Source organism: Monodelphis domestica, chromosome X (genome assembly GCF_027887165.1).
Source record: "Monodelphis domestica isolate mMonDom1 chromosome X, mMonDom1.pri, whole genome shotgun sequence".
In the NCBI taxonomy this organism is placed as follows: Eukaryota; Metazoa; Chordata; class Mammalia; order Didelphimorphia; family Didelphidae; genus Monodelphis; species Monodelphis domestica.
This window is the reverse complement of record NC_077235.1, coordinates 7,287,135-7,301,735: the sequence shown is the minus strand read 5'-3', so window position 1 is coordinate 7,301,735 and position 14,601 is coordinate 7,287,135. Positions and strand designations below refer to the sequence as shown.

At 45.0% G+C, this 14,601-nt stretch overlaps 1 long non-coding RNA gene and 1 other non-coding gene across 2 annotated transcripts; both read left to right on the top strand.

The window, feature by feature from the left end:
- The first annotated feature begins 265 nt into the window (after positions 1-265).
- Positions 266-9,829, top strand: LOC103094465 (uncharacterized). Its single transcript, XR_474836.3, has 4 exons — positions 266-471; positions 3,707-3,780; positions 6,274-6,611; positions 8,588-9,829. It is a non-coding gene; the product is annotated as an uncharacterized LOC103094465 (long non-coding RNA).
- MIR7362 (microRNA mir-7362) lies at positions 2,686-2,743 on the top strand. Its single transcript, NR_127598.1, has one exon. It is a non-coding gene; the product is annotated as a microRNA mir-7362 (primary transcript).
- Positions 9,830-14,601: the final 4,772 nt, after the last annotated feature.

Below are 14,601 nucleotides of genomic sequence, written 5' to 3'. Positions count from 1 at the left end.
GGTGGGGATTGTGACTGTGGAATTGGACTAAACTTCAGGGGCTGATTGGGTTATTTTGGGGGAAGGTGTATCTACTTAGTGGGATGACACGGGGTTTCCCATGCAAGACCCCTCCTGCCTCTGGATAGCTTTCTGGTAGGCCCTAGGCACACGGGGTTTACTAAGTGCCCCTGTCTCCAGGCAGTCTGAAGGGTGGGGGGCCGGAAGGAGGGGGGCAGCACCTCTTGGCCCCGCCTCCTCCGCTGCTTTCCCCAGCCTCGTGACACTTTCTGCGTGTGCTGCTGAGTGGAGAGGCAGATGTGCTCTTGGGTCCTCGGACTTGGGCCTGACCAGGTTGCCGGGGCCTTGCTTTGTCCTTGGGCCTTCGAGGCCTCTCTCCCCACACTAGTGTGTGGGTCCCTCAAGTACCTGGCCTTTCTTTCCTGCCTAGACCTTTGTGGCTGGTTGGTGTGTGGATCCCGAAGGCTGAAGGTAGGACTGAGAAAGGTGGGGGGAGGGTGATAGAAGCAAAGAGGGTGCCGAGGAACAGGGAGAAGTAGTAGAGGATGGAGGAGATGGGGTAGGGGTGCAGCGGAATGCCAGCTTGGGTCTCAGAAGGTCCGTCGGCACCTTTGCCTACTGTGGAAGTGGGAGCACGGCTCATTGGCTATTTTTGCTATGCTTTGGCTGGAGAGTGGAAGAGGGAGTCAGCCGCCTAAAGGTGCAGGGCCTGGGGTGACCTTGGCTGCTCTTGAGTTCAAGGATAGCAGGAAGGACATAGCATTTTAGTTCTTGTGCTGCAGGATAATGGGGAGGAGACTCGGCATCTTTGCAGTGTTGGGATTGGGGGAGTCAGTATCAGCCACGTTGCCGATCTTAAACCCTGAGCAGGTGGTTGTTGGTTGAGAGGGGCCTGGGGCTGGGAATGGGGGTGGTAAGGCGGTTGGGGAACAGGGTGGTTCTGAGGCATTGGTTGACCTGGGCTTGGCGATATAGCTATTTTGCCTCCTTTTAGTCTTTGATGGAAAGGAGCGCCGACTGGGTCCGAAGGAGCTGGAGGTAGAGGGAATGGGTGTCTGGCAGCCATCTTGGCTGTACTGGTTCCCTGAGCCTGTGGTTATTTCTGAGGAAGGGGAGAGTGGTTTTAAGGCTTTGGTTGCCCTGTGGGCGGTCAGCTATCTTGGCTGCCTTTGGCCTGGGGAGGGGGGGGGGAGAGAAACTGGGGCATCTGAAAGCCCTCTAGCGGCAGGCCAGAGGAGGGGAATTGTGGGGGGGAGCAGCCATTTTGGTGGTGGGCAGCCATCTTGTCTTTGCAGTAGGCTAAGATCCGCCATTTTGGCTGCACTCATTCCGTGAGCCTGTGGTTATTTTAGAGGAAGGGGGGGAGTGGTTTTGAGGCTTTGGTTGGGGGGAAGGGGAGTGGGAATCGGCTATCTTGGCTCCCTTTTGGCCTCTAGGGGGAGAGGCTGGAGCATCTGAAAGCCCTCCCGCGGCAGGCTGGGGGAGGGGAATTGTGGGGGGAGCAGCCATTTTGGTGGTGGGCAGCCATCTTATCTGTGCAGTAGACTGAGATAAGATCCACCATCTTGGCTGCACTTCAACCCTGAGTCTTCCCGGTGTTTCTGAGGCTTTGGCTCTCTCGGAATGGTGGCGGAAAAAGAGTAGTCCTGCTTAGTCCTGCTACCTGGAGCCTCCCATTATTGGATTAGGGGTGGGGAGTTGGGGGTTAGTAGTATGCAACTCTGGCTTGGGAATGTGGGATCAGGCAGCTTTGCTTGCTGCAGAGTTGGGAGACGGTGATTGGTGGCCCCCGAGCCCTGAAGTGGAACGGGGAATTGGCCACTCTCAGGCCCCACACCTGGGGTTAGCATAGGGGTAACCTTGGCTGCTCTGGGGCCCTCATCCTGTAGTTGTTCAGGACCAGGGTGGGATATTTCTGACCTTTAGTTTCCCTGTGATGGGGGCTACCTTGGCTACCCTCAGTGGGGGGCGGGGAGGGGCAGCCCACTGTGGGTATAGTGGCCATCTTGGCTGTGCTGGGGCTCTAGGCGTGAGTTCGGGAGGAGCAGCTACTTTGTTCACGTACCTAGAGCCTCTGGATGTGGGGAGTGGGACTTTGCAATTTTGGCTATTGATGTATGTGGGGAGGTGTTCAGTGAACATAGCCTATTTTGGTCCCTGGTTTGGGAAGAAAGGGAGAATATTGGCCTTCACTGAGCTTCAGCCCTAGGCCTTGAGGGGGAGAGTAGGCACTTCACTCTGGGATCCTGAGACTGGTTTGTTGGTTAGGAGGCATGGGGATGCTTTAAGGCCTTGGCTGACCTAGGGTGAGGGGGGTTAGCTATCTTGGCTGCTTTGGGCCTCTGGGGGTGGGGGGTTTGATGATCTTGGGTGCCTTTAGAGCCTGAACCTGTTGGGGGGGGGTCTGTGGCCTGTCTGTCTTAGAAGAGTGGGTGCTATCTTGGCTGCCCTTGAACTCTGAGCCTGCATTGGGTACCAGGTTTATTGATGCTGGCTGATTTTGGGCCCTGGGCTTGTTTTTGTCATTCAGTGGTGATTTGGGGGCAAGGGAAGGAAAGTCAGTTTATCTTGTCTTCTCTTCCACTTTGAGCCTGGGTTTGGAGGGAGGATTGGGGTCTCTCTCTTTTGCAGATTCTGGACCACGAGGATGCCATCTCTATCAATCTATCCTCCTGAGAACCCTTCACAGCGTTGCCCCCCTGTGGTTCTGGTATTCCAAGGACCCAGAGGGCCAACTCTGAGCAGGAACTCAGGACAACAAAGTGACACCACCAACCTCTCCACCTACAAATGTCAGGAGAAGGAGCTGCATCCTGGGCATATGCCCACATCTGGGGAGGGTTTGGGTAGGGATGGTGTAGAGGGATGGGGGCCACAGCTACTCTCCTCTTAGTGAGCAGGATTTATGACACAAACACTTCTTTGGGAGGGACTCGGCTCCACTCCTGGACTCTGCTCCCTTCCTCCTTCTTACTAAAGGCTCTGGCCTGCTTTATATAGCACAGTAGTATTTCTTCTCAGTCATATACCACAACCTTTCAGCCATTTTCCAACTGATGGGCACCTCATAAATTAATATTTCTTTGCATCCATAACACACACTGCTAGAAATATTTTGGTACATAGATCCATTTCTGTTTTCTTTCATGTCTTTGAGATGCAGACTTAGTGGTGGTCTTGTTTCAATCAAAGGGTATATATGCTCCCTTTTATAGTCCTTTGCGACTAGTTCAAAATGACTCTCCAGAATAACTGAACCAGTTCATTATTTTCCCTTCATTTCCTCCATCATTTGCCATTTCTGACAGATGTGAGGTGGTGCTTCAGAGAGGTTTTGTTTGCTCTAATCAATACTGATTTAGAACATTTTTTCATACAACTGTAGATAACCGATTTCTTCTGAAAACTGCTCATTTGTTTCCTTTGATCATTTATCAATTAGGGAATGGCTCTTATTTATGAATTCAACTCTATAATTTGAGAAATGAGACTTTTATCAGAGAAACTTGGTGACAAAATTTTTGCTATTAATTCATTGTCTTATGGTACCTTTTAGCAGAATGTGTCCTGGACTGTACCTTCCAATGATGTCTACTTTTCTTAGTTTAAGAGCACATTACAATATACCTTGCCTTTTTCTGTTTAGCTGAAGCATAATAGATTCTGCTCCAGCTTCTTATTTTCATCATGTGTCTTTCTGTTTCAGATATCTGTCTCATCAACAACATATTGTTGGATCCTGGTTTCTAATCCATTCTGCTCTCCACTTTCTTTTTATGGGTGAGTTCATCCCATTCATATTCATAGTTATAATTACTAATGGCACTTTTCCCTCCTTCCTATTTTTTTCTTTTCTCTCATTTTATCCTGTTCCTCTCCAGTCTAGCTTGCTTCTAACTATTGTTTCCCTTAATTTAGCCTCCCTTTTACCATTTATACCCCCTTTCCTTTTACCCCTTTCTCCTCCTATTTCCCTCCCTCTTGGATAAGTTATATTTCTATACACAACTGAGTGTGTATATTTATTCTTCCCTCTTTGAACCAATTCCAATGAGAGTGAGGTTCAAGCATTGACCCCCTCCATTTCCTTCTCTCTCTAAAAGGTACTTATTGTGCACCTCTTCTATTCTTTTCCCACTTTTTCTGTTTCCTATTATTCTTTACCTCTTTAGCTCTTCCAGGTATTCTTTTTGGGTTTGGGTCCATTTAACAATTTTCTTTAAGGCTCTGTTTGTAGCTGTTTTCCCAATATTTCTTTTCGGTTTATATTTCAGTCTTCCCTTGCCATTGTAATAACTTTTTATGATCAAAAAATTTTAAATTTAATCAGATCTCAGTTAACTTTCTTTTAATGAAAGAAGGCTATTTCATGAGCATAAATAGTAAATTCAGAGTAAATTAATTATTAATATAAATTTTATAAAAGCAATTCATGCTTAAAACAACATTATGTCAAACATTTATAAAATAATGAAAAAATGGTGGGCTAGTTATAGTTAGTCTATGGTGTTTATGTCTTAAAGCAAAGACAGATAAGCAAAGATTTAACACAAAATGTCACAACAAAGTAGAGTTTTGTCAATAATAAGAAGCTTTTCACATTAATGAATACATTTTTTTGTAGGACCAGATTAAAAAATAAATTTCATGTTTTAGAACAGGTGTTATTAAGATTTATCTGCTTTACCAAATTAGAATGTAAAATAATACTTTATAGTGCTTTTATGGTGATTTGAAAACACCTAGTTTTCTGACAGTAGTGGAAAAAAATAATAATCATTTCTAAATCACATTAAATGTCTCATAAATGCCACTGTGATATTGTATGTTTCTTATTAAACTAAACAAACTACCACTGTACTCGCTTATGTGTGTATATATATATATATTCAGAAAAAAACTTTTTTATTCAATTATAACAGTCACAAACAATTTTTTCTTAGCTGTGGTACACCTAAATTCCAGAAAGGGGTATGTTCTAAAATTTTTTTTAAACATTTTGAATTCCGATGGTGGAAACGTGATTTAAAGTCCTGGAATTTATTCATTTTTCTATTCAGCTAGTATTGTTATTGTTTCCTTTTTCTAGCCTATTTCTTGACTATGAACTTTATGTTAAATTTAGGCTCTGCTTATCTTGGGAAGGAAGAAGCGCTGTCTTATGGCTCAGAATTGTTTTCAGATTTAGTTCTTGTGCTCTACCACTTATTTGGTGCATCCAAGGGGCTGTGATCCAGGGAGAGGTGTGCTCACTGCTCTCCTGACCTGCACTTTGCTCTTTACTTAAGATAGACCCTGGTTCTCTAAAGCCCTAAGTGCCAGGATCTGTGACCAGGCTCCTGCTCCCTTGTAACTTGTTGCCAATGCTCCTCTGCTCTGGACTTGCAACCCAGAACCGCAAATGAGCAATGCAGTTGCCAATCAGTGCCAACTGTATTCAGTGCTGCAAAAGGGTCTCCTGAAATCTTTCTGCCTCTGGGCTGAGAGCTCTCAAAGTTGCTGCTGCTGCTGCTGCTCCAGCCAATGTGTGGGCTCTAGAAAGGCTTCCGAACCTGTGTCACGAATTTCTCCTGCTCTGACCTAGGATATCTTAGGCCAGAAAATGGTTCACCCTGATCTTTTGTTAGCTCTGCCACTGGAGAATTTGATCTGAGATGTTATTTTAAAGTTGTTTGGAAGGGGCATTCAGCTGGATTGCCTCGAATCTGCTCCCTGGTTTCACCTCCCTTGTTTTCCCATTCTTGTAGACTAAGAAGCAGCCACCTATAGCCTTTGACTACTTCTGGATGAGCAGCCTACCAAGTCTTTAGATAGGTTCAGAGATTCTAGCAGAATCCTTCTTCCCCACCTTCCCAGGAAGAGGAAATTGCTATTTTATGGCATCTACAATGTTTCAGGCACTGTGCTATTGGAAAGTATGATCTTATTTCATCCTCACAAGTACACTGGGGAAGATAGATGTAATTATGATCTCCATTGTAGAGTGGGGGAAACTGAGGCAGACAGGTGAAGTGACTTGTCCAGGATCATACAACTAGGAAGTATCTGAGATCTGAGTTGAACTCATGTCTTCCTGTCATACTAGGTCTAGGTTTCTCTTCCCTGTCACTTGGCTACTTCCTGCCACTTTCCCATCAGAAAGTAGCCCTTCTTGTTCTGGGTTAGCTCTAACCACCTAAATACTTGATTTATTTGACATGATCTGACAGTTGAAGGCACCCTGTCTTACATGACTTGTTTTTTTCCCTTCTTGATTTTTGTCTTCCTGACTAGAGAAAATCTTTGTGATGCCTGGAATCCTCTTCCTCAATCAACTGTAACTGCTATATCTTTGAGGCCCAAGACCATGAAAGCATCCCACAGAATCTGCTTCAGCCTTATTGTCCTGAAGATTTTCTTAGTCCTATCCTCAGAGATCAAGAATCAAGCACTGGAGAATGAAACCATTTTATTGTGAATGCCATGAGCCCTGCGACTTCAGAGAGCACATTTCGAGGATCATTTGTGAGAAAAGCTGTCATGGAAAAGCTTTGATTCAACTAAGCCCCTGACGGTGAACCTATGGCACACAGAGACCTCTCTGTGGGCATTTAGTTACCGGAAAGGCAGAGGTACTGGGGGGTGGGGGTGGGGGTGGGGGAGCGGCTCCTTTCCTCCTTTCCAACATGCCTCTGCCCAGCAGTGCAATGGAAGCACTTATTCCCTTTTCTGAGCAGAGCCTTCCAGCCACTCCCTTCCTTTTTCTCCCTCCCTGATCCCTAGATAAGGTGGAGGACAGAAAGCAGTCTCTAAAAGTTCATCATCACTGAACTAAGCCAGTGGGTGTTTCTCAGGGGTCTGGCCAGGCCAGGCCCAGCCTTGTAGGTTAATCCCTAGCCCCTTCTACATTAAGCTTATGGATAGCCTTACCCCTGATGGGACTACTAAAGTTGTTTGGAGAGGTCAGAAAATTTCTTCTGGTGGAGCCTTGGCACTGTTTGGATTCTTAAAAAAACAGTCTTGCCTTCCCTTTGGGGAGGGAGCAAGATTTTTGCTGCTAAGGAGAAAGCTGCAGCCCGAGCAGACAACAGTGATAACCCTTGATGGTCCTGCTAAAACTAGGAAAAGATAAGTAACTTAAGTAACTGGTGGAGACTTGGAACTGCCTGGATTCTCATGGCCACACATTTTTAAACAGTCTTACCTTCCCTGGGGGGGGGGGCAAGCTTTTTGCTGCTGAGGAGAAAGCTGTGGCACGAGCAGACAACAGTGATAACTCTTGATGGTCCTACTAAAACGAGGGAAGCTAAAAAAATGAGAAATGGCACACGTATTTTATAAAACTTGCTCTGGGGTAGGGAGTAAGTAGTGTGGCTATCTTGGCTGCTTTGGACCGGGGGGGGGGGGCAGCTGAAAGCCCTCTAGGAGGAAGCTGGCATCTTTGCCTAAAAAAACTTGTGGACAAACTCCAGTTGCTCAGCAACCCCACACATGAAGAGAAAGAAAGACCCCATTAGCCTTCCTTTAACCGAAAGCCTGTCGGGAGCAGAGCATGGCAGTCTGTCCCCAACATGCTCCCAAGATGTAACTAGACCTAGAATCAACTTCTATACACTTGTATTTAGTTAAAGAACCTTTCTTCTGTATTCAGGTGAGCCCCATCTGGAGAGAGCTTTGGTTTAACTATTCTAAAATTCTGTGATGCTACAACAATTTTTAAAAATTGTTATAGAGCTCATTTAAAAATACATTATAGGGGCAGGTGGGTGGCTCAGTGGATTGAGAGTCAGGCCTAGAGACAGGAGGTCCTGCGTTCAAATCTGGCCTCAGACACTTCCCAGCTGTGAGACCCTGGACAAGTCACTTGACCCCCATTGCCCAGCCCTTACTGCTCTTCTGCCTTGGAACCAATACACAGTATTGACTCCAAGACTGAAGGTGGGGGTTTAAAAGAATACATTTTATGCTTAATAATCACCAATAAAAATTTTAAATGAACAAACGCATTGAAAATTATTTGCAAAACCATCATCTCCATCTTGTTTACAATTTTTAAAATATGTGAATTATGTGTATTAATATAAAAGCCCTCTGCTTTTGAGTTCCTTTTATATTTGTACTTTTTTCTCTTGTTTTGTAGCTATTGTTTCTTTTCAATATAATCATAGTGTATGTATATTATTCTCTCTTCTTTTCACCTAGTATAATCCCCTTACTTTCTTTATATTTTCAATATTTGTCACTTCTAATAACAATACAATCCATTACATTCAAATAACACAATGTATTCAGCCATTTCTCTTGATCATTGCATTTGTGTTATTTCTATTTATTTTGTTATGACCCACAAAGCTTCTACAAATATTTTCATAATATGTAGCTTTTTGCCCTCTCAATGATGCCCTTAGGGACAAATCCTGGTAATGGAATCCCCAGGTCAATGAGCACAAACAGCACTCCAGCTCTTAATGTATATATCCATTTTATTTTCTAGACTACAATACCGCAGCTACCCTCAGTCCCCCCATTGCCCCATCCCCTTTCCCTCCTGTTTTTGTGTATGTTAAGATGTTTGCCATTCTTATTGTGTGTTTTCTTTTTATTCCAGGTCTCCTGAGAGTAGAGTTCTAGTATCACCATCCTTCTACTCCCTCCTCCGCTTCTCTGTGCCTCCTCCATATGAGAGAGCCATTGCTGCATCCTACCTCCTCCTGGTCCATTCCACTGCATTTCAGCTCATTCCATTCACTTCAAGTCTTCCATCCATACACGCCCCTTCAAAATATCTAGGTGATGATGCCACTCTCAGGGGACACAAATGACATTTTCCCATATAGGAATCAAACACTTTGACATTTATGATTGCTTATGATTTGGATTGCTCATGATTAATTTCATAATAATAATTAATTACCTTTGTTATTTTTCTTATAGATCAGATTTTCTTCTGAGGTGTGGGTTTTCCCCAGAAATACTTGAAACACCTTTAGTTTGTTAAATGGCCTCTTTTTACCTTTTAAAATTATGCTCATCTTTGCTGAATATATTATTTTTGGTGGGATGCCCATTTTATTTGCAGAGCTTGTTTCTAAGAGAAGGTATGTATGTGCATCATTGTTTGAAAAGGCTATTTGAGAACACAACCATATTTCCAAACTAAAATTCATGCTAAAATGTTTTAAAATTTTTTTTCCATTTTATACTCTTTCCCACTCCTAAATCCCATTGAACAAAACAATTCCCTGTTCCATCACAAGTACGTGGATGAATGTTTTCCACTTTCTCCATGCCACACAATTTTGTTTGCAGCATCTTAGGTTCCTTACCTCTTCCAAAAGGTGAGTAATGCTTTTCAACGTCAGTCTTCTGATTTAGTGGTTTTCATCAAATTGAATAAGGTTTTAAATTTTTTGGAATATTTTCTATGTAAAGTGTACATTTTTCTCCTGAATTAGAATTGGCATCAGTTCATAAAGGCGTTGCAACTTTCCTCTGACACTCTATTTTTCATAATTTCTTGAAGAACAATAATTATCCATTGCATTTACACAATATGATTTGGTTATTTATTCCATGATAGGGACAGGATCTGAGTTTTCCATTCTTTATAGTTCAGTCATATCTGACACTATCAGACTCCATGTGCTGATGTCTTAGGAAAAATACAAGAGTGGTTTTAAATTTCCTTCACCAGTTCATTGGATGAAAGAAGAAAGTGAGACAAGCAAGGATCATTTAAGTGATAAGCAGTTAGTAAGTGTCAGAGGATATATTTGAACTCCGGAAGAGGAATATCAACATTATTTCAAAAGAGCATCTAGAAGCCTAGATTTAATTTTGGTTACAATTATAAGAGCTGATTATATAAATATACATATATATATATGGTATATAGGTTATAACTAGACATATAGATATATAGATATATATTTACTAAAAGTATAGATATAATTTATATAATATATTTACTTTATCAATATAAGTATGTAGGATTTTTAATGTATATCATTTCTATGGGAAATATACACAGCCTTTTGTGGAACATGTCCTTCAGTTTATTTTATTTAATTATAATTTTATTTAGCCAATTTGGAATTTTATTTCATGGTAACAAGAATCATATTCGTTTCCTCACCTCCTTCACCCAAACATTCCCATAGATGGAGCTCAATTCCACTGGGCGTTTACCTGTGTCTTGGATCAGAACCCATTTCCATGGTGTCGAGGCCTGCAGCGGGATGTTCGTCTACCCCCCAATCATATTCCCCTCCACTCCTGGGATCAAGCGGTTGCTTTACTTCTCTTTCTACTCCCGCAGATTTCCCTCCCCAATGTAGATGGTTTTCTTTCTCCTTGCATTCCTCCAAGTTGTTGGGGATCACTGCATGGCCACTGTGGGAGAGGTCCACTGCGTCCGACGGTCCTGAAGCATGTATCTCTGGGTCTCTGGGTACACTCTTCTGCCTGGCTCTGCTCCTCTCGCTCTGCACCAATTCCTGGAGGTCCTTCCAGTTCCCCTGGAATCCCTCCAGGTTATTATTGCTTCCAGCACCATGGCTGGCCATCACCACCACACACCACTATTTGTTAAGACATTCCCCAATTGAAGGGCATGGCCTTGTTCTCCAATTGTTTGGCCACCAAGGAGAAGCCCGGCTAGGAATATTCTTGTCAGAGCCTCTTTCCTTATTATCCCTTTGGGTGGAACAGACAGCAAGCCTATGTCCCCAGGAAAGGACAGATAGTCTCTTGGGGCCCTTGGGGCATAATTCCCAGTGGCCCTCCACAATGGCTGGAGCCATCCACCACTCCACCAGCAATGCATGAATGTCCCCACGTTGCCCCGTCCCCTGCAGCATTCGTTACCTTTCCGTTGCTGTCCCCTCAGCCAATCTGCCCGGCTGTGCGCTGATACCCCAGCGTTGTTTGGATTGGCATCTGCCTGATGATGACAGATTGAGAACACCTTTTCATGGGCTTATGAACAGTTTCCCTTCCGTGAAAGGAAAAGTTGTCTAATCGGGCGCCTTGCCCAGTTATCGATTGGAGGATGGCTTGACTCTTTTTTTGTGGCACTATTGATGGAGCTCTTTAAAGATTGGTGTAATCAGACCCATATCAGGGGTTTGGTTTAGGAAGATTGTTTCCCAATTTGCTGCTCCCCTTCCGATTCTGGTAGCATTTGGTTTTGCTTGACCACAAACCTTTTAATCCGATGTCATCAAAATTATTGATTTGGCATTCGGTGATTAGGTCTTTGTTCTGGCTGGGGCAGGCCTGCCTGGCTGTAAAATCTTTCCTTTCCCAAACTTCTGACATGGGTCCTCTTCTGGGTTCCCCGAATTTACTTGGAGTGTGCTTCTTTATGTTCAGGTCCTTCCCCCATTCTGAGTTTATCTTGGTGGAGGGTGTGAGAGGTAGATCCAAACCTAATGTCTCTTAATCTGCCGTCCAATTTTCCCAGCAGTCTGTGTGTTGTTTTTGTTGGTGTTTTTCAATGCAATGGTGAATGCTGGGTCCCCGGAAGCTGGGTTCTTTGGGCTTATGGTCAGCTGTCCCTCCCAGGTCACTTAGCCCAAGTGTTTTCCCGGGATCCACCTTTCTGTCTCTGGGGCCGTTCCATATTGTTTGGATGACCACTGCTTTAGGCTGGAGCTTGAGATGTGGGACTGCAAGGCCAGCTTCCTTGGCCGCTTTTGTTTTCACCATTTCCCTGGGGAGCCTTGATCTCTTTGTTCTTCCCATTGAAGTTTGTCATGGGTTTGGGGTTTCTTTTTTCCTAATTCGGGAAAACAGTTCATTTTTGGATTGTTGGTTGGTTTGTGTGTTTGTTTTTTGGTGATGCGGTGGGTATGGGCCTCCAAAAGTCAAGCCACTCGGGGAGGATTGTCCTTTGTATCCTGTTCGCTGGTCCTACCCTGGAGCAATCGATGTTTTCCCGGTTGTTGCGATCCAGTTTTCATGGGGTGGCGAGTTTTTCGTCGTGGGGTTCCCATAGGGTCCTGGGTTTTGTCTGGGCGCGTAGATTCCGAAGTGGTTTGTAAGGGCGAGGTTGATTTTCAAAGGGATTTCTCTTTCTCCATCTTGCTGCAGCGATGTGTTGGAGGTAGAGAAACGCTGATGACTGATGTGGGTTGATTTGGTATCCTGCAACTCTGCTGAAGTTGTGGATTATTTTCCCGGGCTCTGTGGTTGACGGTCTAGGATTCACTTGGAAGTCCAGCATCACATCATCTGCGAGGGCCCATAGCTTGGCCTCCTCGTTGCCTGTTTTCATACCTTCACTCTCTTTTTCCTTCTCTCATTGCTCCGCCTAGGGTTTCTAGTGCAATGTTAAATCAGGGAGGAGATCCCCGGTACCCCTGTTTCTTTCCTCCTCTCATTTGAAAGGCTCCCAGTTCATCCCAATTGCAGATGATGCTTGCTGATGCTTTTAGATATATCGTGCGGATGATTTCGAGGAGAGGCCCTTGTATTCCTGCTTTTTGTAATATTTTCTTTCTCTTTTCATTCATTTTGTCGTTGGGTAGATTTAGAACCATTTTTTGTTTTTGTTTTTTTTTCCCCTTGGCTCCCAGATTCCTTGTCTTTCCCTGCCCTGCCCTCTTTCCCCCCGAACCCTTCCCGTAGTAGCCGGCGCTCAATTCCACTGGGCGTCAACCTGTGTCTTGGAGCAGAACCCATTTCCATGGTGTCGAGGCCTGCAGCGGGATGTTCGTCTAAAGCCTTACCCCCCAATCATATTCCCCTCCACTCCTGGGATCAAGCGGTTGCTTTACTTCTCTTTCTACTCCCGCAGATTTCCCTCCCCAATGTAGATGGTTTTCTTTCTCCTTGCATTCCTCCAAGTTGTTGGGGATCACTGCATGGCCACTGTGGGAGAGGTCCACTGCGTCCGACGGTCCTGAAGCATGTATCTCTGGGTCTCTGGGTACACTCTTCTGCCTGGCTCTGCTCTTCTCGCTCTGCACCAATTCCTGGAGGTCCTTCCAGTTCCCCTGGAATCCCTCCAGGTTATTATTGCTTCGAGCACCATGGCTGTCCATCACCACCACACACCACTTTTTGTTAAGCCATTCCCCAATTGAAGGGCATGGCCTTGTTCTCCAATTGTTTGGCCACCAAGGAGAAGCCCGGCTAGGAATATTCTTGTCAGAGCCTCTTTCCTTATTATCCCTTTGGGTGGAACAGACAGCAAGCCTATGTCCCCAGGAAAGGACAGATAGTCTCTTGGGGCCCTTGGGGCATAATTCCCAGTGGCCCTCCACAATGGCTGGAGCCATCCACCACTCCACCAGCAATGCATGAATGTCCCCACGTTGCCCCGTCCCCTGCAGCATTCGTTACCTTTCCGTTGCTGTCCCCTCAGCCAATCTGCCCGGCTGTGCGCTGATACCCCAGCGTTGTTTGGATTGGCATCTGCCTGATGATGACAGATTGAGAACACCTTTTCATGGGCTTATGAACAGTTTCCCTTCCGTGAAAGGAAAAGTTGTCTAATCTGGCGCCTTGCCCAGTTATCGATTGGAGGATGGCTTGACTCTTTTTTTTGGCACTATTGATGGAGCTCTTTAAAGATTGGTGTAATCAGACCCATATCAGGGGTTTGGTTTAGGAAGATTGTTTCCCAATTTGCTGCTCCCCTTCCGATTCTGGTAGCATTTGGTTTTGCTTGACCACAAACCTTTTAATCCGATGTCATCAAAATTATTGATTTGGCATTCGGTGATTATGTCTTTGTTCTGGCTGGAGCAGGCCTGCCTGGCTGTAAAATCTTTCCTTTCCCAAACTTCTGACATGGGTCCTCTTCTGGGTTCCCCGAATTTCCTTGGAGTGTGCTTCTTTATGTTCACGTCCTTCCCCCATTCTGAGTTTATCTTGGTGGAGGGTGTGAGAGGTAGATCCAAACCTAATGTCTCTTAATCTGCCATCCAATTTTCCCAGGAGTCTTTGTGTTGTTTTTGTTGGTGTTTTTCAATGCAATGGTGACTGCTGGGTCCCCGGAAGCTGGGTTCTTTGGGCTTATGGTCAGCTGTCCCTCCCAGGTCACTTAGCCCAAGTGTTTTCCCGGGATCCACCTTTCTGTCTCTGGGGCCGTTCCATATTGTTTGGATGACCACTGCTTTAGGCTGGAGCTTGAGATGTGGGACTGCAAGGCCAGCTTCCTTGGCCGCTTTTGTTTTCACCATCTCCCTGGAGAGCCTTGATCTCTTTGTTCTTCCCATTGAAGGTTGTCATGGGTTTGGGGTTTCTTTTTTCCTAATTCGGGAAAACAGTTCATTTTTGGATTGTTGGTTGTTTTGTGTGTTTGTTTTTTGGTGATGCGGTGGGTATGGGCCTCCAAAAGTCAAGCCACTCGGGGAGGATTGTCCTTTGTATCCTGTTCGCTGGTCCTACCCTGGAGCAATCGATGTTTTCCCGGTTGTAGCGATCCAGTTTTCATGGGGTGGCGAGTTTTTCGTAGTGGGGTTCCCGTAGGGTCCTGGGTTTTGTCTGGGCGCGTAGATTCCGAAGTGGTTTGTAAGGGCGAGGTTGATTTTCAAAGGGATTTCTCTTTCTCCATCTTGCTGCAGCGATGTGTTGGAGGTAGAGAAATGCTGATGACTGATGTGGGTCGATTTG